The 27,740-nt window shown below is 43.1% G+C and overlaps 1 protein-coding gene across 1 annotated transcript in view; it reads right to left on the bottom strand.

Annotated features, from left to right (window-relative positions):
• The window catches only part of MED12 (mediator complex subunit 12), a 4,088,267-nt gene that overhangs the window by 692,685 nt on the left and 3,367,842 nt on the right, over positions 1-27,740 (bottom strand). The gene's annotated exons all lie outside the window — the stretch shown is intronic.

Genomic DNA, 27,740 nt, shown 5'->3' with positions numbered 1-27,740 from the left:
CAACCTGCCAAACAGCCCAGTTATTGTACCTTTCATAGGTTCATAGGCTGGTACTAGGCTATCGGCCCTAGGGCCTATACAAGCCTAACCATAATTCCCTGGCTATTTCTTCCCGCACTGTTTACTTTCCTGGACCCCTGTCTAGCAGGGCGACTGACGTGATCCCCGAGGTGAATTTCCTTTCTCCCATCCAATCAAGGTTCCTTTTGAAGAGGGTCAAAGAGGCGCTCTGCTTGACATGTATGGGCAGTCTATTCCAGAGTCTGGGGAGTCTCTGGGTCAGGAACCTATCCCTCCAGCATGTTTTGTTTATTGTGATGACACGGTTTAGATCCCTGGAGCATGTGGTTCTGAGGGATTGGGATTTCTTTAAGTGTAGCATGTCTAACAGCTCTAGGTTTGACATGGCATTGTATGTTAAGCAGAGATCGTCTCGGAGTAGATGATATGCGACAGAGTATAGCTGAAGTTTTTTAAGGCGGTCAGCATAGGGCATCTGCTTTAGGCATGTGATTCTTTTAGTGAGGTATTTCTGCGGCCTTTCCAGTTATTGCAGATGTCTTGAGAGGTACACACCAAATGGGGCGTTGTATTCTATAATGGGTCTAATGAGGGATGAGTACAGTGGGACAATGACCTCCTTTTTTCTTGATGAAAAGCCCTTCGTGATGAGGTGTGCCACATAGGATTTCCTGACTGTTGTGGCGATGTGGTTATTGAAGATGAGACCACTGTCCACCTGTCCCCTGAGTCTCTTATCACACTTTCGGTGTTTAGTGTACTGCCACCCATGTGGTAACTCACGGTACATGATTTTTCCCAAAGGGGATAACTATACATTTCTTGGCATTGAGCTTGAGCCCATGGCTCTGGCACCAAGCATCTGTTTCTGTAAGGCCCTTTTGTGGAGTATCCACATCATTTCAGGATTCAATAACGGCTCCCAGTTTGCAGTCATCTGCGAACTTTGTTAGCCAGAGTCTCTTAGTGTTGGCCTGCACTTCAGAGAAGTAGATGCCAAATAAGAGCGGTCCTAAGACTAAACCCTGAGGTACTCCACTTGTCTGCAGCTGGATTTGGAGTCAGCTACTTTTACAGTGTGGGTTCTGTCAGTAAGCCAGTTGGCAACCCATCGAGTGACGTAGGGATTAATGCCCAGCTTAGTAAGTTTATCTATGACTCCACAGTAGGGGATGGTGTCAAAGGCCTTGGCGAGGTCCAGATAGGGTGTGTGGACCACCTTACCCTCGTCCATGGCTCTGGAGACTGATTAAAAGAAGTCAATAAGGTTCAGGAGACAAGATCGGCCCTTCACAAACCCAAACTGGGTGGGGTCCATTGTTTTAAGGTTGCCAATGTCTTTGTTTATAAGTTCCATGATAATACGTTCCATGGCCTTGCAGATCAGGCTCGTCAGACTGATGGAGTGGTAGCTTCTGGGATCCAAGGTGGATCCCCCCTTGTGGAGTGGGACAACTGTAGCTGTGCGCCACTCATTGGCACGAAGCCTGAGGTGAGGGCATGATTAAACATGACACTTAGGTGAGGTGCCAGTTCATTTTGTAGTCCATGTAGTACACAGCCTAGGATGTCATCTGGTCCCATGGATGCTGTGTTCTTAGCTTTGGAGAGTGCATTTTTTTTTACCTGTGTGGCCATTATTACCAGAATTTGGCAATCTTCCGGTACTGAGATGGGGCATTTAGGGGGTGAAGCTGGCACTGAATTGATCTGCCAGGATATTGGCAATATCCTTGGGATCAGTATATTTGATGCCATTCTGTTGTAGCTCAGAGCAGATCTGAGCATTGCCATTTAGATTCTTGAGATAGTTATAGAATGCCTTGTGGCTGTTTTTGAAATATTTGGAAATTTTATTTTCGTAACTAGCTTTGGAGGATTTTATGAGGGATCTCAGCTTCTTACTGAGGCTGGTAAGGGCGTTTTCTGCATCCTGGGATTTTCCTCTTTTCTGCAACAGTTTCTTCCTTTTGTTGTAAAGTTTGTTTATGGCAGGGGACCACCAGATTGGCTTTCTTTTTAGGAGGAGAGCATCTTAGTTCTATATGGGATGGCACGATTCATGCATGAGTGGATGTGCCCATACAGTCTCTTAGTGTAGGACTCAGCAGTAGAACTTTCAGTTCCCATCTGCATGGGTGTCATGAAGTTTGTAACTTCTGACTTGAGTAGCATGAAGTTGGCGTTGGAGAAGTTTTTTATGGAGCTTTCCTTACTGGGGGGTGGGATGTAGATGTTAAGGGTGATTAGCTTATGGTCTGACCTGACAAACGAGGGGGTGACCACAGGGCAGGAGCATCGATTTCCCATGTTGATAATGACCATGTCTAGGATACTGAAGCCCCTGGTGGGACTATGGATTAGTTGATCCAGGGCACTGGAATTTATGAATTCCAAGAACCATTGGGCAAAGGTGTTGGTACACGAGTAGTTTTCCCAGTTAATGGCAGGATAGTTGAAATCACCCAGTATTAGGGTGTTTGGTTATATATTAATATTTTCCAGTATGTTTAGAAAGGTGTAGTGAGAATCTTGGGGCATGGTGGGGGATCTGTAGCAAGCTACAATTTGGATTGCAGTCTTACCTAGTGTTAGTTGCACCTGGAGAATTTCAGACGCATTGTGTTGGGCAACTAACCTGCTGGTGTGAATATGGACACTCCTCCACCTTTAGTGTTTCATTCCTGGTTGGGTGGCCGAAAAGTGTGGTTGTGGCCTGGTATTGCAGGGGTGCTCTTTGGAGCCTTGAACCAGGTCTCAGTTACTGCACAGATATCGATGTTCTCCATTTTTAGGAGTGCCTCGATAGTGCATTTTGAGGTTTAGACTTCTAGCATTGAGTAGCATTACCTTCAGATTTTGAATGCTTGTACCTGTTCCGGTGGTGGTTTTGTTTTTTGAACTTTGCCTAAAAAAGGCATTATAGGGGTGCCAAGAGCCATAGCCAGTAACCTGAATCCCAGGGGCGACAGGTGCAGACCATCTCTGGCAAAGCATCGTGGTCTGTCGATCAAGTCGTTCCAGGCAGACAGACACTGGATCCCCTTTGAATGACACCAGAAGCTTAGCCAATTGTTGAAGTCAATCATTTTGCCCTTATATTGTGGTATCATTCTGGCGAAGGCAGGATGCTACTCAGGGCTAGGGTCATACCTGCTTGGGCCACATGATCCGAGAGCTCTTCCATGTCTCTTTTCATGTAGTCCAGGGAGGTATGTCTCAAGTCATTCACTCCAACATGGACAATGACAGAGTCATATTTGTACTTGTTGTGGAGTGACTTGAGTTCATGAGTTATGTGTCAGATCCTGGCACCCGACATGCAGCTCACTGTAACTTTCTCCTTGTTCAGCCTGGTGAGTGGGACATCAGTGTGCATGTCTATAAAGTCATCTATAACTAAAGTGTTAGGTACGTTGTCTTGCCTTAGGGGCTGTTGCTGGGTGGCACACTGGTGTTGTGAGCTATGTGACACTTTGGTTGTGATTGGTGTTTGAGAATAATATGTAAATTCTCTAAAGTTCCCACTACTGAATTCACGTCTTCCATATGAAATATTTTCATAAATTTCTTCAGAAACCTACCCTCTTTTGTTGCGTTTTCCCTTCTATGTCCCCCAGATACATCTTCACTGTTGAAAATCAAGTTTTAGTCGCCACCTACAAGTAATATTCCCTGCTGAAAGCTGATTATTTCTCCCAACAGTTTTTTGATCAACTCCAGAGCACAAAAACTTTTACCGCAATGACATACAAACTGGTGTAAAGCTGGAGACATTTAAAATGGTGTCATACATAACAGGTGGGAATAATAATGTCTTATCACACTAAACATATTTTGGAAAATGCATGGCCTCACAGGTATAGACAAAAAGGCAAGGGTACTGTATTATATTAAGAAATATAGAATGCAAATAGCAATGCTACAGGAGACACATTTGCAAAGAAATGACCATGTAAACTTGATCAAGAAAGGATTTCAGGATGGATATTCAGCAAAATATCAGGGGCAAAGGAAAATGGGAGTACTTACACTAAATGCTACAGGAACTCCAATGGTGACATAACAGGGAAAAATAGTAATGGTAGAGTTGTGGTAGTAAGGGGCTACTGACAAGGGAGGAGGAAGTATTTATATTCCATATAAAACTGTTATTAATGAACTAAAAACATTTTGGTTGAAATAATCAGCTTTCAGCAGTAGACATTACTTACAGGCTGGGACTAGAACTTGATTTGCAACAGTGAGGGTGTACCTGGGGGAACTAGAAATGAAAATATAAAAGGATAGATTGCTGAAGAAATTTACAAAAAATGTTTGCTGTGGAAGACATGAATTCAGTAGCAAGAACCTGAGAGAATTTAGATCTTATTCTTCAAGGTAGAATAACTGGGCTACATTAGGGAGAAATTATATTTAAAAGGAATGTGCACATTTAACTGAACACTTAGAAGACACATCTACTATTTCGGATCATGTGCCAGTAACAACCAAGATAAAATGTAGGGTAATGAAGTAAAATGAGACACTACCACTTCCTCAATTGTGTGTTAGAGAGTGAAATTGAAGGCACGCATAGTAGAAATTATTAGAAAGTTATTAGGGATGATAGAAAAATTAGTTAAGTGGAATAAAATGAAAGTGCAGTTTAAGAGGTAGAAAAAACAAAGATATGGTTGAGAAGCAACAATAATTATTTGGAGGGTCTGAAAGTATTGCAGAATAAGGGGAATCTCACAGAAGAAAATGCACAAATGCAGAGTGATAAAGAGAAAACAAAGGGAGTTATCTGAATAACATGCATGAGTTTACAAAAAATTACTGTTAAGCAACTGTTTTTTTGATGACTCCAAAGCACAAAAACTTTTAGCACAATGAGTTAAGCAACAAAGTGGAACAAATTGGTTTGGATCTGATTTGGCCACATACTCTAGACTTTGGATCCGATTATCGAGCTCCTACTTCTACCCATAATGCCCTTGTCCATCCTTAATACCTCAGATTGAGTTTGTTTTCATAAAGTTCCTATATGTACACAGAGAAGGGATAACAGAAAACAGGGCTCAAACCTAGAGCTATAAGTTCCAATAAGCAATCCAATGCGATCCTCCAGAAGATTTAAGGATGGGGGATGGATGGGAGGAAAGTTGAGGAAGAATGAAAATGAACAACTCAGATCCTTAGCTATGGTGAGTACATAGCTTATACATCTGATGATGTCCTTTTCATTCTTACTCAACAAATGGGACAGAGTCCTAAGCTACAGTGATCCTGGGTGGCCCTCATGGAAGGATATTGTAGAGTACCACTGAACCAAATGCAGCTCTCCTTCTGGGTGTTAGATCCACTATGTAATCAGTAATAAAGTTATGTACATTGGACCATGTGGCTGCTGTCTGAAAATAACATCAACAGATGTTCTTGACCAAAAGGCAGATGAAGTAGCCATGGATCTAGTTGAGTGGGCTTTAAGTGGTTTACAGTAACTTTAGAAACTGGCTAACCCAGTCTTTTTGGTGAAACGGAAACAAATAGCTGATCTGACTTTCTGATTTGCTTTGTCCTGTGTAGATAAAAATGCAATTGCCTCTACACATGCAGGAGATGAAGCATGTATACTCCTTCACTTGAAAGGATTTGGAAAGACGACAGGTAAATGAATGGAAAGACGACAGGTAAATGAATGGATTAGTTAATGTTTGATTCAGAAGCTACTTTATCTAAAAAAAGAAGGGTACGTTAGCTACTAAGATGATGTTTTTCCATGAGAGAAAAATTAGGTCATTTTTTGCTGAAGGTTCAAAGGGTTTTTGACTTAGGCCTTGTAGCATGGCAGTCCGATCCCAGGGAGGTGAAGGATCCTTTATTGGTGGTTTAGAGAGAAAATGTCTTTTAGAAATGCTTTACATAATTTGGAAGAGGCCAAAGAATAGTCTTGGTGTCCTGTATGAAAACTAGAAATGGCATCCAGTTGCAGTTTAATCTCAGAAAAGCTAGTTCCTTCTTTAAACAAGACACTGAAAAATTCAAGGACAACAGAAACCGGGGCAGAAGAAGGGTCAACATTTTTCAAAGCCTAAAGAAAGAATCTTTTCCACTTACTCTTGTAAACTTTCCTGGAATCTTTTTGTGCAGATATTATTATGGTATGTACTAGGGAAGAAGCCTGGGCTGACAATTACTGGAATTGGACAAACCATGCAGTTAGCTTCAAGGCCTGGATATTAGGGTGGCTGAGGGGTGTGAGAGAAGATCCAGAATGGGTTCCAGCATCTTTGGAGGACAATGAGGATGAGACCAAAGGAATAGGAACCACACCTGCAAAGGCCAATAGGGGGCAATGAGAATGAGAGCGCTCTTCAACCAGACTGCTTTATGTAGAAACTTGGGAATCAAGGGAAGTGGCGGATACGCATAAAGGAGACTGGATGGCCAAATGCGGACTACAGTGTCTCTTGGTGACTCTCCCTGAGGAAGGATCAGGGCAAAATACAGGCAAAATGCCTGCTGCACTTGTGGAAGGAGGCAAAGTAGCTGCAGCAAGGTTGTCCCCAACAACGGAAAATCTCTTCCACCACAGACTGTTTGAGACACCACTCATGAGGCATCAGAATGGACCGGTTTAATTTTTCTGCTAACATGTTTTTTCCCAGGATTGTGCATTGCAACTAGAAAGCTGTTTGTGGAGATCACTCATTGCCACACTCTCATGGTTTCTCTGCAAAGAGGTTGAGATCTGGTTCCCCCTTGTTTGTTGATGTACCAAACAACAGACATCATGTTGTGATCTGAATTGCAATAGTCCTTAGAGGAACAGCATCTTGGAATGCCTGCAGCTCTAATAGGATCACTCATCATGCAAAATGGTCTCTTGGGGTGGGAGGGGACCACATCTTTTGGACCGTCCCTCACAAGAAGTGTCCACCCCTCTCCAACTGGGAGGTGTCTGTAATCACTGTGGCTACTGGGGACATTAACACAAAGGGTTGGCCTAGATAAAAGTTGTCTGACTGGATCCACCACTGAATGTGACATTTGCAAATCCCAGTAAACTTGACTGGAAAAGATAAGGGTTGTCAAAAAAATATACCACTGAACTACTAGAGTCCATTGAAGAACACTCATACTACCATGCTAAGGGAAGTAACACTTTTGCTACTGCCATAGATCCCACCACTTGAAGAATGAATCTGGTGGGAAGAGATGGATGAAAAAGGATCTGATAAATCTAATATCTGACTGCATCTATGCATTGAGTTGTTAATGATGCACTTTGCGTTGTTGTGTTCAGATGTGCACCGATAAACTGAACTGTTGTCCACTTTGATTTTGCATGACTAATTGTTATTCCCAGTGACGGACAAATATGGAGCAAACAGTCTCTGGATCATTGAAGGAGATGCAGGGAATGGGCAGTGAGGAACCAGTTGAAACACACTAAATCCTTTGAGTGTCAGGTGAGGTGCCACCACTGCCATATATCTGGCAAACACCCTGGGGGCTGTGGTGAGTTCAAAGGGCAGGGCTCTAAATTGGCAGTGACTGGCTCACAGCCAAAAGTGCAAATGTCTTCTGGAGCACCTGTCTATTTTGATGTGATAGCATGCATCCTGAAGATCTACAGAGCACATCCAAATGTCCTTGCGAAGAAATGGCAGGATGGACTGTACCACAACCATTCAGAACTTTGACTTTTTCACGTACTGATTTAATTTGCTGAGAAGCAGAATTAGTCTGAGGTCCCCTATCTTTTTAGGTACTAAAAAGAAACCAGAAAAGGGCATCTCAGTGTTGTGGAACAATCTTAGACAGTTTAAAGTCTCTTCCAGACATAAAATTAATAAAGACCAAACAAAAGCTACAGCTGTACAATAAGTACCCACAGAAATTGGTTCAACAATACACATATTTGTGGGGGCATGATAAAATGAAGTACTTAGGAGTATGGGTTAAGAAGGATTCTGTTATGGCACCCAAGGATATGTGGGAAGAGACTTAAAAGACACAAGACTGAGAAATGGGATTGTTTATGAATATAAATAACACGATACAAGCAGTGAAAATGTTTTAGTCCCTTTAGTTTTATTAGCAAGTCAGGTATATTTTTATCAACCAGAGGAGAAGTTGTGGACAGTAATTAATAGAGAGTTGAAATTTTTATCTGGGATGGGAAGAGGGCAAGCTTCAGTGGGATCACAGCTGATCCTTCCAAAAGACCAAGGCGATTTACGATTACCTGATCTGAAGGGATATTTCAGAACTACACAATTAGGGCTCAAACATAACATAAGCAAACAGCTATAATTCAAAGTGGAAAAGGATGATGATGAAATGGAAGAAATTCAAGAAACAAGGACAGAGTGGGATTTTGGATGTATATACACGAGGAGAATAACAGCAGCCATACAGATTATTATATTCATATAGTAGCTAAAGTATACTAAGAACTAAGCGAACACCAGAATAGAGAAAGGAGATTCTGCTGACAAGGATGACTGCAATTAACAGAGAACAGACAACAAGGGGCTGGAATTTACTGTAGAAAACGTGCAAAGGAACCAAGGTATTGGTAGCAAATAACTAGACATGAAAGGTAACAGAATGGGAGAAGGCCAAGACGACACTTGGACTGCAAGCTAGATACTGCCTTCCCTATCAGGGACTGATATCAGACTATAGGCAATGAGAAAGGGACAGGGAAATCCTAAAATGAAAGACCTTCTCTGGTCGAGTTTTTTTACTGAATCTAGAACAGAAGATGCTTTTAAAAAAGGGACATTTAGTAATAGATGCAAAATACTGTTCGATAACTACAGGAATCAATCAGAGGAGTTTAGCAAAGACTGGGAAGAGAGAGTGGATAAACAATTTACAAGAAAACAGCAGCAGGACATATGCATGGCTCTCCAATATGCAACAAAGTCTAGAAGATTTAGGATTTTTTGCTTGGAAGTGTTTGCATAGGTATTTTCATATTCCAAACAGACACCAAAGACGTTTTTCACGAGTAGATGGCAAATGTTGGAAGAGTGATTGAGAAGAAACCGGTAACTAGGAGAATACATTTTGGGACTACGAGTTGGCAGCCTTTAAAAATTCCATGCAGAGTACTCTGTCAGAAATATTGGGTGAGCAAATGGGTGCAACTAAGATAATGACTTTGTTGAACTGGGATACAGGATCTGAATTGCCTAGACAGAGTAAAGGCCTCGTTAAGTTTAATTCTGGTGGCTGCTAAAAAAGGAATTACTAAAAAATGTTAAAAAATTAAATTAACTGTATCTGAAGTAGTGAATACTGTAACATTTAAAAAATTTTTACATGCAGAACAATGTTTTGGAGGAGTGAGGTTTAACGGAAGGCAAAAACTGAGCAATTTATGCAATGCTGGATCGATACTGTATAAAAGAGGGTCTACTTCTTTTGACCTAACTTTCATTTGCCCGAGACCAAATGACTGAAATTTCATTTGCCTGACACTTCATTTGCCTGACGCTTCAATTGACTGACACTTCATTTGACTGATAAGTATTATTAGCAAGAAAATGGAATATGCCCCCTTCCCCACTGCAGTGTGACCCTGGAGTTAGAACATATAGTTGGGGTGGGGGGTGAAGGCCCCAAGTTACTTTTCTGTTACTAAGAAATATTACATCAAAAGTTAATATCATATGAAATGAAGTGGGGGGCTGTGCCCCCCACACCCCCCCAACTATATATTCTAACTCCAGGGTCGCACTGCAGTGGGGAAGGGGGCATATATTCCATTTTCTTGCTAATAATACTTGTCAGTCAAATGAAGTGTCAGGCAAATGAAATTTCAGTCAAATGGGGTCAGGAAAATGAGTGTCAGGCAAATGAAAGTTAGGTCAAAAGTAGCAGACCCATAAAAGAATATATGTGATGTATGGGTCCACTTCTAAATCTTGAAAGCTCAATCCCGAAATTCAAAATACGGAGTCCAAAATCTCAAAAGTTCAAAATACTAAATTTCATAATATTGAAAAAACTACAGGATACCAACACTTACTATACTCCAGCAGAAGTACATAGAGAAACAAATAAAAGACAAAGCACATTAGTTTACTCCAGCTATTAGCGCCACCCACACCCCCTGCTACTTAAATATATCAACTCCGAGATCGCACTTTACTACTCTGTAAGTTACATTGTAGTATAGCAAATTAAAATGGAACATGATTAAGGTTACAACAGGCAGTCATGAAGCACGTAATGGTATGTTTGCCATTTTCTTCTAACCATCATTACTTTCTGTAAGCCAAGTACAGACCACAAACATTACTTTCATGATACTACTGACTGTGCTATGCAAGTATGCAAACTTCCAAACACAGTTGGTTACACGTATGAGTGGTTGTGATGCAACTACACATACTTAACATTACAGCCACTCATACATGCAACATGCTATATTCCAGACCATCATAATTTCTCATGACTCATAATAGCCAACATATGTATCCATTTATGAGCCCATTTTCTGTACAGCTTGCCCTAATTATGGCAGCTGTCTTTTCAAATGGAGTAGGGCAGACTAAACTTTCCTATCCTCAACAGACTTCACCACATACTGAAGGATTACTGATGACAGAGACCTGGTTCAAGGCTCGAGAGAGCACCCCTGCATTACACCAGGCTACAATTCATACCACACCTTTCAGCCACCTAACCTGGACTGAAACACTAAAGGCGGAGGCGTGTCCATATTCATTAAGAATATCCACACCTCCAGGCTAGTTGTTCAGCATAATGCATCCGAGATTATCCAAGTGCAACTAACTCTGGGCAAGCCCGCAATCCAAATTGCAACTTGCTACAGATCCCCCACCATGCCCCAGGATTCCCACTCCTCATTTCTTGATACACTGGAAAATATTAGGGTACAACCCAACATCTTAATAAGGGGCAATTTCAACTACCCCACCATTAACTGGGAAAAGTACTCATGTACCAACTCTCTGGCTTAGTGTTTTCTGGAATTCATAAATTCCAGTGCTTTGGATCAACTTATCCACACCCCCACCAGGGGCAGCAATATCTTAGACCTGGTCATTACCAACATGGGCGACTGGTGTTCCACACCAGAGGTCAAATCCTCATTGATCAGATCAGATCACAAGCTAATCACTCTAGACATCCACATCCCGTCCCCACCCCCATTAGGGAAACCACCGTAAAAACTTTCTCCAAAGCCGACTTCACGCTTCTTAAGACAGAAGTGGCAAACTTCATGACACCCATGCAGACAAACAATAGCGGTACGACTGCTGAATCCTACACAAATGCACTTTATAAGCACTTGCACGAGTGTATGGATCGTGCTGACCCTAAAAGAACCAAGATGCTATCTGCCAAAAAAAGGAAGCCAAACTGGCGGTCTCCTGCCATAAACAAACTCTACAACAGAAGAAAAACTGTTGCAAAAAAAGAGCAAAATCCCATGATTGGAGGAACTCCCTGGTCAGCTTCAGTAAGAAGTCGAGATCCCTCAAAATCCTCCAAAGCTAGTTACAAAAACAAAATTACCACTGATTCTAAAGACAACCACAAAGTATTCTATAGCTATATCAAGAATCTCAATGGCAACACTCAGACCTGCTCTGAGTTAGCACAATGGCACTAAATATACAGAACCAACTGTTATAGCCAACATCCTGGCAGATAGGTTCAGTGCTAACTTTACCCCCCTCTCACCCCCTAAAGGGCCCATCTCTATACCGAAAGAATGCAAAGTTCCTGCAATCACGGCTGCACAGGTAAAGAAAACTCTCTCCAAAGCCAAAACACAGCATCCATGGGATCTGACAACATCCCAGGCTGGGTTCTACACGAACTAAAGAATGAACTGGCACCCCACCTAAGCACCATGTTCAATCATAGCCTCACCTCATGTTTTGTACCCACTGAATGGTGCACAGCGATGGTTATCTCACTCCACAAAGGGGGAGCCACCACAAACCCCGGGAACTACCGCTCCATTAGCCTAACGAGCCTAGTCTGCAAGGTCATGGAAAGTACAGTTGTGTACCTACCATAAATGTAGATGTTCGAGTGTATTCACTGTTGCAGTCATTACTCTTGGGTTATCCTGCTGGCAGGCTACCCGCAGTCGGCCAGAATTCCAAAGTCTAGGTCCGGTGTCGGTTGCGGTCGCCTCTTCCCTGACGTCATTGCGCCAGGGGTATCAAAGATGCAGCAGACGCCATTTTCTTCAGTTTTTCTTGCCCCAGATGTCAGGTGCCCCCAGATTGGTAGGCTGAAAAATATGCCAATAAGTACGCATGCACAAAAATAACATTTCCTTCATCTACAAGCAAATACACCACATAGGTTGAATAGGATATAGAAGTACAGATAAGTCCCAGCAAAGAAAAGGGGGTCAGTGGGTGGGTAACCTGGACTGCAACAGTGAATACACTTGAACATCTACATTTATGGTAGGTACACAACTGTACTATGTTCATCGTGTTTCACTGTTGCAGTCATTACTCTTGGGTTGAATCCCAAAGCTGAGGATGGGTGGCTGGGCTAAATAGGATTAGGAGAGGCTATGAGGCCCTGCAGAACTGCAGTGGCAAAGCCTGCTCTGGATTTAGAGTAAAGAAGTAAGTGGTAGTGCTTTGTAAAAGTGTGCACTGAACTCCAAATTGCAACCTCTAAGATGTCTTTGGTTGGTACTCCTCTGAGGAAGGCTGCTGAAGTGGCTGCTGCTCTGGTAGAATGAGGCCTAATACCCTTAGGGCACTGATTTGCCATGTTGAGAATAGCAGAAATGGATGCAATGGCCTATCCATTTAGAAATAGTCTGTTTTGAGATAGCCTTTCCTTGTGATCCTGCAGCATATGACACTAAAAGTTGCTCAGTCTTTCTGAAAGCTTTAGTTCTGTCCAAGTAGAAGCGTAACTGCCTGTGTATGTCCAAAGAATGCAGAATTTTCTCACCCTTGTTTTATGGGTTTGGATAAAAGGTAGGCAAGTGAATGGTTTGGTTGAGGGCCACGCTGGACACAATCTTAGGCATAAATGTTGGGTTTGTCCTCAGAGAAACCCTGTCTAGATGAAAAATGATAAAAGGTTCCACAGCCAAGAGTGCTTGTAACTCCGAGACTCGTCTTGCAGAGGTTATTGCTAGGAGCAGAACTGTTTTCCAGGATAAGAATTTTATGTCCGCTGTTGAGGCTGGCTCAAAAGGAAGCAGTGTGAGTTTTTCCAAGACATAATTGAGGTCCCATGCCAGAATTGGTGCTCTCCTTGGAGGCCTGATGTTTTTGGCCCCTCTGAGGTACTGCCTTATTAAAGGATGAGAAAAGATAGGTGGTTCCATATTGTAATGGGCTGAAATGGCAGAGGCATGAATTTTAATTGATGAAAAAGAAAGGCCTTTGTTCAGCATCTCAGTTAGGTATCGTAAAATCTGAGGGATATTTGGCACACACGTGTCAATGCCTTGTTCCTGGTTCCAAGCACAGAATCTCTTCCATTTTTCTGCATAAGATTTTCTGGTACTGGGCCTCCTGGCGTCCAAGATAACATCCATAACAGCTTTTGAAAGAGGAGTGTTCTGAATGGCTACATTATCCGCCATGCTACCAGATTTAAGGTCCTGAGTTGGCTGCGCAGGATCCGATTGTTTTGTTGGGTCAGCAAGTGAGAAGTTTGAGGCACTATCCATGCTGGACCTTGAGACAAGCTCTTTAGGATTGGGTGCCAGTGCTGGCGTGGCCAGTCAGGTGCAATCAGTATCATTTTTGGCTTTTCTTGTCTGACCTTTAGGAGTACCCTAGGAAGGAGAGGCAGTGGAGGAAAGGCATATACTGTTAGATTTTTCCAGCTGAAGGATAGGGTGTCCACTCTCCATGCTTGTTTGTGATAAATCCTTATGCAAAATCTCTGCAATTGGCAGTTGTGAGGGGAGGCAAATAGATCTATGTCTGGGCATCCCCATTTCCTTGTTATCATGCTGAAGACTTGTGGATCAAGTTTCCACTCGTGGGGATCCATGAGGTTTCTGCTTAGTTCGTCTGCCACAGTATTTGTTTTTCCTGGCAGGAATTGTGCTTGCAGGTGAATTTGATAAGTCAGTGCTGTGTCCCATAAGGTCATTGCTTGTCTGCAGAGGGGTTAGGAATGTGTACCTCCCTGCTTGTTTATGTACCACATGACTGTAGTATTGTCTGTCTTTATCAGTAGCTGCCCTAGATGAAGTAGATCCTTGAAAGCTGTCAGAGCATTCTGAACAGCTAGCATCTCTTTTTGATTGAGGTGAAGATGCATCTGGCTTGCAGGCCATGTGCCCAGAATACTTTTTCCTGCCATATGGGCCCCCCAGGCATAATCTGCTGCATCTGTTATCAGTGTCTGTCTGGCTGTGGGTAAACTGAATGGCAGACCCTTGTTGTGGTGACAGGCCTCTGCCCACTATTGAGACTCCTGTTGCAGGCAGGGAATGAGTGTAATTACCGTCTCCAGGCTGTGGCAATGCGGAGTCCAAGCACTTTTTAGATACCATTGTAGGTTCCTCATATCCAGTCTGGCATATGGAATTAGTAGAATGCAGGATGCCATGAAACCCAAGGCCTGCAGGATTTTCCTTGCAGATAACTGGGACTTTGTTGCCAACTTTTTGAAGTAAGAAGTCAGTTGTTTTTGTTTGTCTGGCGTGAGATAAGCCATCTGGGCAGTTGTATTTAAGCTTCCACTCAGGAATATTATCTCTTGAGAGGGCACTAGTTTTGATTTCTTTTCGTTTACGTGTACCCAAGGCCAATTAGTAATCTTTTTACAAACGCCAGATGCTTTAGAAGAATGTCTTTGTTCTCTGCTTGAATAAGGCAGTCGTCCAAGTAGGGATATATTTGAATTCCTCTTTACCTGCAAAATGCAATTACTGGTGCCAGGCATTTTGTGAAGACCCTGGGCGCAGTAGATAAGCCAAAGGGCAGTGCAGAGAATTGGTAGTGCCATTGAGACAGCTATGAATCTGAGGTATCTTTCTGCAGGATTGTCTGATTGGGACATGCAGGTATGCCTCTTTTAGGTCCAAAGTTACGAGCCAAGCCTTCTTGCCCAGCATGGGCAGTAGCTGCTGTAGAGTCAACATCTTGAATTTTGGAACTTCCAGAAACGTATTTAGTATAGATAGGTCCAGTATTGGTCTCCAGGTTTTGTCCTTTCTGGGCACTAAGAAAAGTCTGGAGTAAAATCCTTGCCCCTGCTCTTGTTGTGGTACTTGTTGAATGGCCCTCATGTCCATGAGGGCTGTAATTTAGTTTTGTGCCTCTGCCCATTGATTGTGTGGCAGGTCTGGCATACCTTTTGACCTTGGTAGGGTGTGAAAATGGAACCTGTAGCCTTGGGACACTATGTTCAAGACCCATTTGTCTTGGGTAACCATTTGCCAATTTGATGAAAAAAGTGCTAGTTTTCCCTAAGGGGCTGCCAAAAGAAAAGTGCTTGGATCTGGCAGAGGAAAGTCATTGGGACTGTTTCCTGTAAGGTTGTGATTTGTCTTCTCCGCTTTTGGAGGTAGGAGCACCCCATTGTTTAGGCCTGTATGAGCCTTGGGGATGAGATCTGCCTCTGGGACATCTGTTATCTGCCTCTTTGTGGTCTGTGACACTGGAAAGGACCAATTTTTAGACGGCCAGTTCCTGCTAAATCTGGGTGGCTGTACCCGTAAGAAATCCTTAACTGCCTGCATGGATTTTGCTTTATCCTCCATTTTTTTCAACACCTCTTCTGCTTTAGTACCAAAGTATCATGCTGTAACGGGGCATCTAATAATTTTGCTTTAACATGATCAGGCAGATTCTGTTCCTTTAACCAAGCATGCCTTCTTCTAATAACAGAACCTGTAACAGCGGCCCTGCTAGAGGCCGCCAGTGAATCATAACCACATGGCAAAATATGCTTTCCCACTTGTTCAGCTGCATGCAATAAATCCTGCATTTTCTTGTTCTCTGAACATTCAGTATTTGTCAACAATTTCTGTTTAAGCAGTGACATTAAATATTGCTGACATTTAAGCATATGAAACTGACAATTTAAAGCCCTTACAGCCAAGGTAGCAGAAGTGTAAACTTTTTTGCATCTGTCCAGAGCCCTAGAATCCCTATCAGAGGGGATAGGGTTTTTTGTAGTGGAAGCTTTGACCCCTTTGGGACCCTGAGATATAGCTTCTGGGTCAGCAGCGGGGTTTTTATAAAGGAATTTATGAGAATCCGGGACCCTGTAGTATCTGTCTGGCTTAGCAGGTGCAGGGGGTAGAGAGTCAGGAGACAGGATGGACTCTGAAACTACATCATCTACAATGTCTAGAACAGGTGGAATAGCAAGGGGTCTGTGCTGAGGGAGTAGCAGAAAGTCTCTGAGCCTTTTCTTAGATTCAGAATAATCTTGGCTCTCCCAGTGGAAATGCTCCCTCATGGTATGCAGGGTTTACCCAAAAGAATAATCCTTAGGAGGAGAGGCTGAAGGAATGGATTCTTCAGCATCAGAGTCCTCATAGGGAAGCATGGAATAATCCTGTTCAGAAGAGGAATCAGAGGAAATAGAAACCTGATCAGAAGAATCATATTCTGTCTCTTGCCTAGGCCTCTTAGCAGGAGGGGGATGGGAACCCCTGAACAAAGTAATTAGGTCTTCAGCCATTTTAAGCATCTGTTTTTTAGGCATGGAAGTCGGAGTAGGAGAATGCTGTACTTGTTTCGTCTTTAGAGATGCTTTAGTCTTTGAAGCTGAAGATGGCTTAACATATAGTTGTGTAGGTCTGAAGACACCCTCAGAAGCCAATGCCTGCTCAGCGGCTCCGGACCCATCTGAGGGAATGATTTCCGAGTGTCCAATACCCTGAGTATCCAGAGGCCCAGTCGGCTCCACGTGGGAGTCGGAAGCGGCCTGTGGCACTGAGGTAGTAGGCGCCAGGGGCTGTGAAAGCGCCCCACTGAAAACCGGCGACTGGCCTAACGGAGGCCTCGTCGTCGGTTTTGGACCTTGGATGCCTATCTTTTCCTTGTCCTTGCATTTTTTGTAAACTCCGGTCATCGGCTGTTCCAACGGCATTATATAATTAAATCTTCGGCCAAAGTAATGAAATGCAAAATCGAACCGACGCTTAATAGTGCGTTGGTTAAATCTAGCACAAAACCGACAGCTAGCAACGTTGTGATCAGGGCCTAGGCAAGGAATACAATAAGAGTGAAAATCCTTATGAGGTATTTGCTTCCCACAAGAAATACAATTATTAACTTTTTCTGACATCAGTCTGGAGCAAGAAAAAAGTTTCCCCAACGGGGTACTTCGCTTTAATGAAGACTTCGGTTCTGAAATTTGGATTTGAAAATCTCAGTCTCGGCCGACCGGCACTTGCAAACTGCTTTTGCTTCGGGCACCGCGCGGCAAGAAAGACTGAAGAAAATGGCATCAGCTGCATCTTTTATACCCCTGGCGCACTAATGTCAGGGAAGAGGCGACAGCAACCGACGCCGGACCTAGACTTTGGAATTCTGGCCGACTGCGGGTAGCCTGCCAGCAGGATAACCCAAGAGTAATGACTGCAACAGTGAAACACGATGAACATCCATGATACCATCATGGAACTTATAAACAAAGACAATGGTAATCTCCAAACTCTGGACCCCACCCAGTTCGGGTTTGTAAAAGGGAGATCATGTCTCCTAAACCTGATAGACTTCTTTGAAGCAGTCACCAAAGCCGTAGACGAGGGTAAGGTGGTTCTCACAGCCTATCTAGATCTTGCCGAGTCTTTTGACACCATCCCCCACTCTGGAATTCTAGATAAACTCACTAAACTAGGTATAAGTCCCTATGTCACAAGATGGGTTGCCAGCTGGCTCACTGACAGAACCCACACTGTCAAAGTAGCACACTCTAAATCCGACTTCAGACCAGTGACAAGTGGAGTACAACAGGGTTCAGTCCTGGGTCCTCTCCTGTTTGGCATCTACTTTTCTGAAGTACAGGCTAACACAGAAGGTCTTTGGCTAACTAAGTTCGCAGAGGACTGCAAACTAGGAGCCATAATCGAAACTCCTAATATGTGGAGATCCTACAAAAAGGCTTCAATGAGACAGATGCCTGGTGTCAAAGCCATGGCCTCAAGCTCAATGCCAAAAAGTGCACTGTCATCCCCTTTGGTAAAAAAGTACAGTTTTGTACCTACCATACATGTAGATGTCCGAACAGGATAGCATCTGCAGTCATAACAAATGGATTGTCCTGTCGTCAGGCAGCCCTTCGGTCGGCCGGATTCCAAAGTCTGGGTCTGGCCTCGGCTGGTGTCGCACTTCACCAGACGTCATCTCTGCTGGTCTTCGGGTATAAAGGCATCAGCCGACGCCATTTTCCTCAGTGTTTCTTGCCCCAGATGCCAGTTGCCCTCTTGGAAAACTAAATTTTGGGTAAATGCCAATGTTTCCAAAAAGGTAGGCAAACACAAAAATAAGCATGTATGTACATATATACAAACAAATACACCATAAGAGATCCCCCAGCTAGCTATTAGGAGGGTAAATACCCTAGGAATACCACAGAGGGAAGGAGGGTGGGTAATCCTGACTGCAGATGCTATCCTGTTCGACATCTACATTTATGATAGGTACAAAACTGTACTATGTCCTTCAAGGATGCATCTGCAGTCATAACAAATGGGTAGAATACCATAGCCAAACTAGGGAGGAGGAAGAAGAATTATGGTGTAGTTAGGATCCCTTGCAATACAGCAGTGGCAAACCCTGCTCGGGATCTAGAGTATAGAGGTAAGTTATAATGCTTGGCAAATGTATGCACGGAGGTCCAAGTAGCCGCCTCAATAATGTCCTTGGTTGCCACTCCTCGGAAGAAAGCTGTGGTAGTGGCTGTAGCCCTTGTAGAGTGAGGTCTTATGTTCTGTGGAATTGGTTTTCCATGGTAGGAGTAACAGAATCTGATGCAATTTCCTATCCACTTGGAAATTGTCTGTTTGGAAATTGCTTTTCCTTCCCTTCCTGTTGCATAGGCCACTAGAAGCTGGTCAGTTTTTCTATTGCCCTTGGTTCTGTCCAGGTAGTAGCGCAACTGTCTATGTACATCCAAGGTATGCAGCAGTCTTTCCCCCCTGTTCTGTGGATTGGGAAAGAAGGCAGGTAGGTGGATTGCCTGGTTTAGAGACACTCTGGATACCACCTTAGGCATAAATGTAGGATTAGTTCTCATGGATACTCTATCTTGATGGAAGATTAGGAAGGGTTGTACTGCCATTAAGGCCTGTAGTTCAAACCCTTCTTGCTGAAGTAATTGCCAGTAGGAAAGCAGTTTTCCAGGATAGGTGTTGAAGATCTGCTGTTGCTGCTGGTTCGAATGGAGGAGTGTCAATTTTTCTAGCACAAAGTTCAAGTCCCATGCTGGTAATGGTGGTTTCCTAGGAGGTTTTACATTCTTGATTCCTCTGAGGAACTGCCTGAGTAGAGGATGTGAGAAGACAGGGGATCAAGCTGTATTCTGCCGAAATAGCTGATGCATGTATCTTGATGGAGGAATAGGACAGGCCTGTATGGAGAAGCTCTGCCAAATACTCCAGGATGTTGGCAATATCTATCTTTGACACATCTTTTCCTCTTTCAGTGCTCCAAATGACAAACCTTTTCCATTTCCCTGCATAGTTCCTTCTTGTAGAAGGTCTGTGGGCCTCCAGGATAATGTCTTTAACCCTTTGGGATAAATCTGGGTTAGTTGCTGTTATGTAATGTTCCAGGCAGTTAGTTGCAGAGTTTTTAGATTTGGATGCATGATGTTGTAGTCGTTCTGAGTTAACATCAAAGGCATCAGGGGTAGTGTCCACATTCTCCCCCGTGACATGCTCCTCAGCAATGGATACCAGTGTTGTCTTGGCCAATTTGGAGCTATCAGAATTATCCTTGGACGCTCCTCTTTGATTTTCAGTAGTATCTTGTGCATCAAAGGAAGAGGTGGGAATGCATATGCTGTCAGGCCTTTCCAACTGAAGGATAGAGAGTCCACCTTCCATGCAAGTGGGTGGTATGTCCTTGTGCAGAATTTCTTGAGCTGGTGATTGAGTGGGGATGCGAATAGGTCTATTTGTGGCATTCCCCATTTCTGTGTGATGGCCTTGAAGATGTCCGGGTGTAGCATCCATTCGTGAGCATCCGAGGTAGTTCTGCTTAACATGTCTGCTAGGATGTTTTCTTTTCCCGGTACAAATATTGCCTGTAACTGAATGTTGTAGCTCAGAGCCATATTCCATAGGTCCAGAGTCATTCGGCATAGGGGGTATGAATGAGTGCCTCCCTGTTTGTTGATGTACCACATGACTGTGGTGTTGTCTGTCCTTATCATCAAATGGCCGTCTTTGAGGAATGGTCTGAAATTCTGGATTGCTAGTTTTACTGCCAGCATTTCTTTTTGATTTATGTGCAGGTGCAGTTGATCTGGGGTCCATAATCCTTGTATGCATTTGTCCAGCATGTGGGCCCCCAACCTAGGTCTGAGGCGTCCGTTGTGATGGTTTGGCTTGCTTGAAAGTTGTGGAAGGGCAAGCCTGGGTTTGACTGGCATGCTTGAGCCCACCATAGGAACTCTTGTTTCAGGCATGGGATTAGTGGTATTTCGGTTTCTAAGCTGTGCCTGTGTTGAGACCATAAATTCTTTAGGTACCACTGTAGTTTTCTCATATGCAATCTGGCATGGGGACCAGGATTATGCATGATGCCATGAAGCCCAAGGCCTGCAGTACTTTCCTTGCTGTTAGTTTGTTCTGCTTTGTTAATGCCAAGAAGTAATGAGGAGTTGTTCTTGTTTTTCTGCAGTTAGGAATGCCATTTGTTTTACTGTGTCCAATTCTGCACCCAAGAATGTTTTTGTTTGGGATGGTATTAGTCTTGACTTTTTAAATTGACTGTGTATCCCAGGGCTTGTAGTAAGCAAATGACTCTTTGTAAGTCTTTTGTCAGTTTGCTTTGTTGTCCGCTTGCATCAGGCAGTCGTTCAGGTATGGATAAATTTGTGATCCCTGTAGCCTGTAACGAGCGATTACTGATGCCAGGGATTTTGTGAATACTCTGGGCAGTAGATAAGCCAAAGGGCAATGCTGAGAATTGATAATGCTCTGATCCTGCAAGAAATCTGAGGTATCTTCTGCAATTTGGTCGTATGGGGACGTGCAGGTATGCCTCCTTGAGATCTAGAGTTACCAGCCAACACTCCTTGCCCAGCATGGGAAGAAGTTGCTGTAGGGTCAGCATTTTGAATTTTGGGACAATGATGAATGTGTTTAAGGCGGACAGGTCAAGAATAGGTCTCCAACTTTTCTCTTTTCTTGGTACTAGGAAGAGTCTGGAGTAGAATCCTTTGCCCTGTTCTGTTGGTGGTACTCTTTCCACAGCTCTCATCTTTGTTAATTGAGCTATCTGCTTTAGAGCTTCTGTTTTCTGATTTGGAGGTAGGTTTGGCATTCCTCTTTTACTGGTAAGGTGTGGAAGTGAAACCTGTAGCCTTGGTCTATGGTCTGCAAAATCCACTTGTCTTTTGTGATATAGTGCCAATTTTTGAAAATAAGGCTAACTTTCCGCCTAAGGGTGCTGCTATTTGTTCCCTGGTAGGCGTGTCAGAGCCAAGTCACTGTGATTGTCCTGTTGCAGTGGCAGTGGTTGTGTCTGTGCCTCGCTGGTTATTGCCTTGCCACTGGCGTCCTCTGTAGGCACCTCCTCTGGATTGATTTCCGCCCTGGAACGCCTATTCCTGCCTCTCTGAGATTTAGAGGAGTCTGGAAAGGACCAATTTTTGGAAGGCCAGTTCCTGCTAAACCTTGGGGGCTGAACCTGTAAGAAATCTTTAACTGTTTGTACAGATTTTGCCTTCTCTTCCATTTTCTTCATTACTTGCTGAGCAGGAGAACCAAATAGACTGGCCTTATCCATAGGAGCATCTAACAGCTTTGCTTTAACATGATCCGGCAAGACCTGTTCTTTCAACCATGCATGCCTTCTTATAACTGTGCCAGTCATGGCTGATCTAAATGAAGCCTCCAGTGCATCATAGCCACATTTTAAAGAATGGTTACTAACCTGCTGAATGTTATTCACCATTTCTAAAACATATTTCTTATCACATATTTCTTATCTAAGGAGTCATCAGAGGACAGTTTCTTAGTTAACTGATCAAGCATAAACTCTTGGTATTGGATCATATGAAACTGACAGTTCAAAGCTCTAGCTGAAAGAGTAGCAGAGGTGTAAACTTTTTTACCCCATCTCTCTAAGGACCTGGATTCCCTTTCAGAAGGGAGAGGGTTTTTTGCTGAGGTCGAAGCTACTGCCTTTAGGCCCCTGGGAGATAGTCTCAGGATCTGCAAGTGGGGCCTTGTATAGGTGGTGATGAGTGTCCGGTACCCTGTAAAACCTATCTGGTTTGGCAGGGGCTGGAGGTAAAGTATCAGGAGCAGTGCAAACATCATTAAATGCATCATCCACAACAGGCAGAACTGGAGGTATAGCTAAGGGCCTATGTTGCGGTAAGTGTAGAAAGGTCCTAAGCCTTTTTCTTGAATCTGAGAGATCTTGTCCCTGCCATTGGAATTGCTCTCTCATGGCATGTAAGGTTTCCCCAAGGGAAAATTCCTCTGGTGGAGAGGCAGATGGAATAGATTCTTCAGCATCGGAATCTTCATAAGTAGAAAAAGGAGTCTCTGGATGGTCTGTAATGTCTGAATCATCAGAAGAATCATCTGAGGACACTGGATCTGGGGGCTCTGCTCTAGGTCTCTTTTCTGGAGGCTGAGAGGCCCTGTCTGGGTGAGATTGGGATCCCCTTATTAAAGAGATGAGATCCTCTGCCAGAGTAAGCATTTGAGAACTGGAACTGGGCCTGTGTGAGGGTGGCTTAACAGGCAATGATTTAGCAGTTTTGGCTGCTTTAGCCCTGGCAAAGGCCTTTTAATAGACATGGCTGCAGGAGGCCTAGCAGCACCACGTGCTGGGGTAGAGACATCCAAAGGGATGGTGTCTGATAATTCTATAGGAACCACAGTAGAAGGCAAAACTTCAGAGGCCGATTCAACTAGGGTAGCAGGAGCCTCGGTAGTAGTCATGGATTCGGCTGAAGATTGACCTGTTTGCTCGGTTTCGGCCGAAACCGTACACTCGCGGTTTGCTTAACCGTGGTTTCGTCCGAAACCGCGGACCGCGAGTGTCGGTCTTTTTCTTTGCGTTTTTTAACAATTTGAGAAGTCGGAGGATCCGACGGCATAATGTACGCAAAATCTGAGCCGAAAAACTGTTCAGCAAACTCCGACCGACGCCTAAGCGTTACCGGTTGAAGGAAGCACAGGCTAAACAGGCTGCTACGTCGTGGTCTGGGCCTAAACAAGGTAAGCAGTAAGAGTGGAAATCTTTATGAGGTATTTGTTTCCCACAAGTTAAACAGTTATTTACTTTTTCTGACATCGGCTGAGGCAAGAAAGAATCCCCAATGGGGTACTTAGCTTTTTAGAAGTCTTCGAAGTAGTATTCGGTAGTAGTAATCTCTGGATCTGACCGACCGGCACTTGCGAACAGCTTCTGCTTCGGGCGCCACGCGGCAAGAAAGACTGAGGAAAATGGCGTCGGCTGATGCCTTTATACCCGAAGACCAGCAGAGATGACATAGGGTGAAGTGCGACACCAGCCGAGGCCAGACCCAGACTTTGGAATCCGGCCGACCGAAGGGCTGCCTGACGACAGGACAACCCATTTGTTATGACTGCAGATGCATCCTTGAAGGACATCTCTGTACCCATGAGCTACCACATAGGTGGTAGTCTACTTAACACCAAAAGTGTAATGAGACCTTAGGACACAGGTGGACAGTAGTCTCTCCTTTGATAATCACATCACCACAGGAGTCAGGAAATCCTTCTACGTGGCACAGCTCATCATAAAAGGTTTCTCATCCAGGAAAAAAAAAAAAAAAGAGGTCATTGTTCCCCTCTACTCACCACTCATTAGACCCATTACAGAGTACAACACCCCTTTTGGTATGTACCTCAAGACATCTACAACTGGAAAGGCCGCTGAAATACCTCACAAAGAGGATTACAGGCCTCAAACAGATGCCCTACGCAGACAGTCTCAAAAATCTCCTGCTTTACTCCGTCGCATATCGCCTACTCGGAGGTGATCTCCGCCTAACATATAAAGCTATGTCAAACCCAGAGCTGCTGGACTCTGAGCTACAAGCTTTAGGGACCTAAACCATGTCACCACAATAAACAGAACATGCTGGAGAGATAGATTACTGTCCCAGGGACTTCCCATAATCTGGAAAAAACTACCTATCTATATCAAACAAAGCTCCTCATTAGCACTCTTCAAAATAAACTTGATGATTGGATGGGAAATAGGAAAATCTCCCCGGGGATCACCTCTGTGGCTCTGCTCGACAGGGGAAAAGGAAAATTGTTTTCTTGGGTGGCGAAAGCCAGGGTACCTTTTTGGCGAGGCTTATATAGCCTAGTACCTACCTATGAACCTATGAGAATTCCTCCAGTGTGTCATGGGTCTGGCTCAAGGGCCCCTTCCTAGCGGGCTGAGCCTGGTACACCTCCAGATGGACAAACCCAGGGGGATGCTCATAAGGTGTACAGAAGCAATGGGTGTACACCAAGATCCTCCAGGAATGCTGGGCTCCTCACTCTATCACAGAGAATAAGCACAGCTACCCCACTAAGGAACCTTATTTGTGCCACTTGTATCTTTATTTTCATCTGTTGGTCACCACAATGAGACACAACACAATCCAAATTTAAAAAGGTCTGACAAGCTGCTAAGGATCACAGACACAGAGGAATGGCCTAGACACTGGCACCTCCACTTGCAAGAAAGGGAGAATATTTTCCATTTTGCTGGGTATGACTTCCCTGTACCAGGTTTCCCAACTTACCTTAGGATATGAAGAACGTCCTCAGATGAGTCTGAAGGAAATGACAGCTAAATCATCCATGTTGCTGTTTTCCTCTCGATCTCTCTTCTGCCCTTGAAACAGCAGATAACAATATGCTTGCTGATTAACTTCAAACTGTGAAGCTTGGATAGTATCTTCATATGGTTTTGTCTCCTACCTTACAGGCCATAAATAAAGGACTGTGTTAACAGTAAGCTCTTTATCGTTTATCCTATCAACTTTGGAGTTCCACAAGGCTCAGTTTTAGGCCCATTACTACTGTCTGGGGATATGCTTCCACTTTGAGAACTCCTAAAAGACAGAGGTGTACAATACCACTGCTATGCTGATACGCCGCTTTACCTCTTATTTTTGCAATACACACTGTCTGTTGTGCCTGCATTAGCTGAGGGATGTGAAACACACTCAGATTTGGATGAGTGCTAATTATCTGTGACTGAATGCATCCAAGATTATAAACATGGCTACTCATCTTACCATGAGTGAATCTGTCTAACTATTGACCTGATTGTGAATAACAATGGTGATAGGTTAATCGTTGTGAGGAAGGTGAGAAACCCTGCTGTGAGTTTTGATGACAGACTGACACCACTTGGGATCAGGGGTAATCTGTTGTATTTCCTTTTAATTTTTAAATATTTCCTGCATGAAGCAGCTCCTTCTGCCAGATGACCTCTCAGTGGTGGTACTTAACTTGGTTTCTTTACAGTTTGAATACAATTTATTTTATTCAGGCATGACCCAAAAATGAGTTGATTGCTCGTAGCTAATTCAGAACTCCAAAGAGCAACTGCTTTACAAGTACTTTTTATTACTCTCATTATTCCCATTGTGCACAGTCTGCATTGGCTGCCCATTCTATCACGTATAGCATTGTAATTTGTAACTGCTGGACTATTTAAGCCTAAATGACTTGGTTCTCCCACACTTCAAGCAGCATTTAGTTCAATGCTGCCCAACTAGGTCTCTACGTTCCTTTTCCTTGGTGCTGCTGGATGTTCAGGGCAAGCTTGGAGCCCTCTGGTATTTATAGGCTTTTTGTCATCATAACCCCTCATATCTCTGAAACCTCCCCAATGTCTGGAGGAAATGCATCATCTTATCATATATTAATGTATCATCTTATCACATATTAAAAGAATCCTCAAAATACATTTAAATTAGTGTTTGATTTTTTTATTTTCTTGGTACTTTTCCGTTAAACCCCTACCACTTGCAGTGCAGTGTTTTCTCGTTATTTCAGTAGCGTAGACACACATTATGTTGTAATTTTAACTACTTGTGTGGGCCATTATCTGTAAAGTTTCAACAATGTGTGAATGTATTCTGAAACCACACAAAAGACCAGTGAAAACAGCTCTGCTTTCCAAAATAAGAATTTAATAAAAACCTTTTAGTTGTCTCTCCTCTCCTAGCGCCTCGGCTGCAAGCCTTTACAGAGTAAAAAAGTAAAGTTCACTCACACAGTCCTTTTATACAGTTGCCATATCAATTAACAATTCATTACATAATAAAATCAGTTCCTAATTGTTAAGCTAACAATTAACCCATGAAGTTCTGCCAATTGCACTCTTTATTCATTCCAAAGGCTGCAAAGTTTCATATTTCATTATTAAAATTGCTTCCTTTCTTCTTAAAATCTTTTTCAATACATTTTCATCTCCATATCTGTTATATACTTGTTCCAAAATAGTGACTTTCATATTGTCTATTATACCCCCATGTTCTGAATGAAAATGTTCTGCCACTGGGCTGCTCATCTTCCTATTTTTAACATCCCTAACATGTTCTTTTATTCTCTCAGCCAGACTTCTTTTAGTTTCCCCAATATAGCCTTTGCCATAAAAGCATTTTATAAAATATATAATCCCCCTGCTAGTGCATGTGTGAATGTAATTATTTATATTATGAGGATATCAAAAAAGCAGTTGTAGTTCTCGCGTACAATCACCACTACCTCTAACACTAGTAAATACATTTTCATTGCAATTAATAAGTGTTATATTTCAGTAAACATTTTCATTCAAATTACATATCGTATAATGGATTCCACCAACAAGTAACAATACACCATAATGTTTTTGTTCAACAATAAACCACAAAGTTTTGTCTGGAATGCTTGATCTGCCTGACGCAAACAATTCGAAAGGCATTTGAAATGAATGTATTGCAGTGATGCTAACTGTCTCCTAAAGTGGCATCAGACTGACTTTCCTGCTTGTCGCTTTATAAAAACACAACTCTTACCTCTATTTCTCCAGACTTTCGCAGAATGTATTTCGTTAGCTGTACAGATTTATTTCTTATACAGACAGTTGTCAACGGTACTGAAATAACAGGAAAACACTGCACTGCGAGTGGTAGAGGTTTAACAGAAAAGTACCATTTTATCTTTAGTTCACCTAGCTTACTGCACTATGGCACTCTCCCTTGCCTTTTTATTACAGCTTTTCATCCTCATCCTGCCTTGACCTATCTTTTACACAGGGCTATTAGTTTTAGTATTTAAGATTTTACTATCACAGCATTAAGCTAGGTATATTCTCCAGGAGTTTTATCTAGCACTTTTTTTTTTTTTTGCAGGGGTAAAAAGAAACTCTTAACTATGTTTTACAGCCTGACATACTTATTTCAATTATATGCAGTTTTACTGTTAAGATACTGAGGAAATTAGCACCTAAATATATTTGAACTTGAACTCTAGAAGCCACTTGGGCCAAACTGTAAATCCTTTCACTCACTGCAAC

This window comes from Protopterus annectens, chromosome 13.part0 (assembly GCF_019279795.1).
Source record: "Protopterus annectens isolate FY-2018-M chromosome 13.part0, PAN1.0, whole genome shotgun sequence".
Classification (NCBI taxonomy): Eukaryota; Metazoa; Chordata; order Ceratodontiformes; family Protopteridae; genus Protopterus; species Protopterus annectens.
The sequence above is the reverse complement of the archived record's forward strand: the minus strand, read 5'-3'. Positions and strand labels throughout refer to the sequence as shown.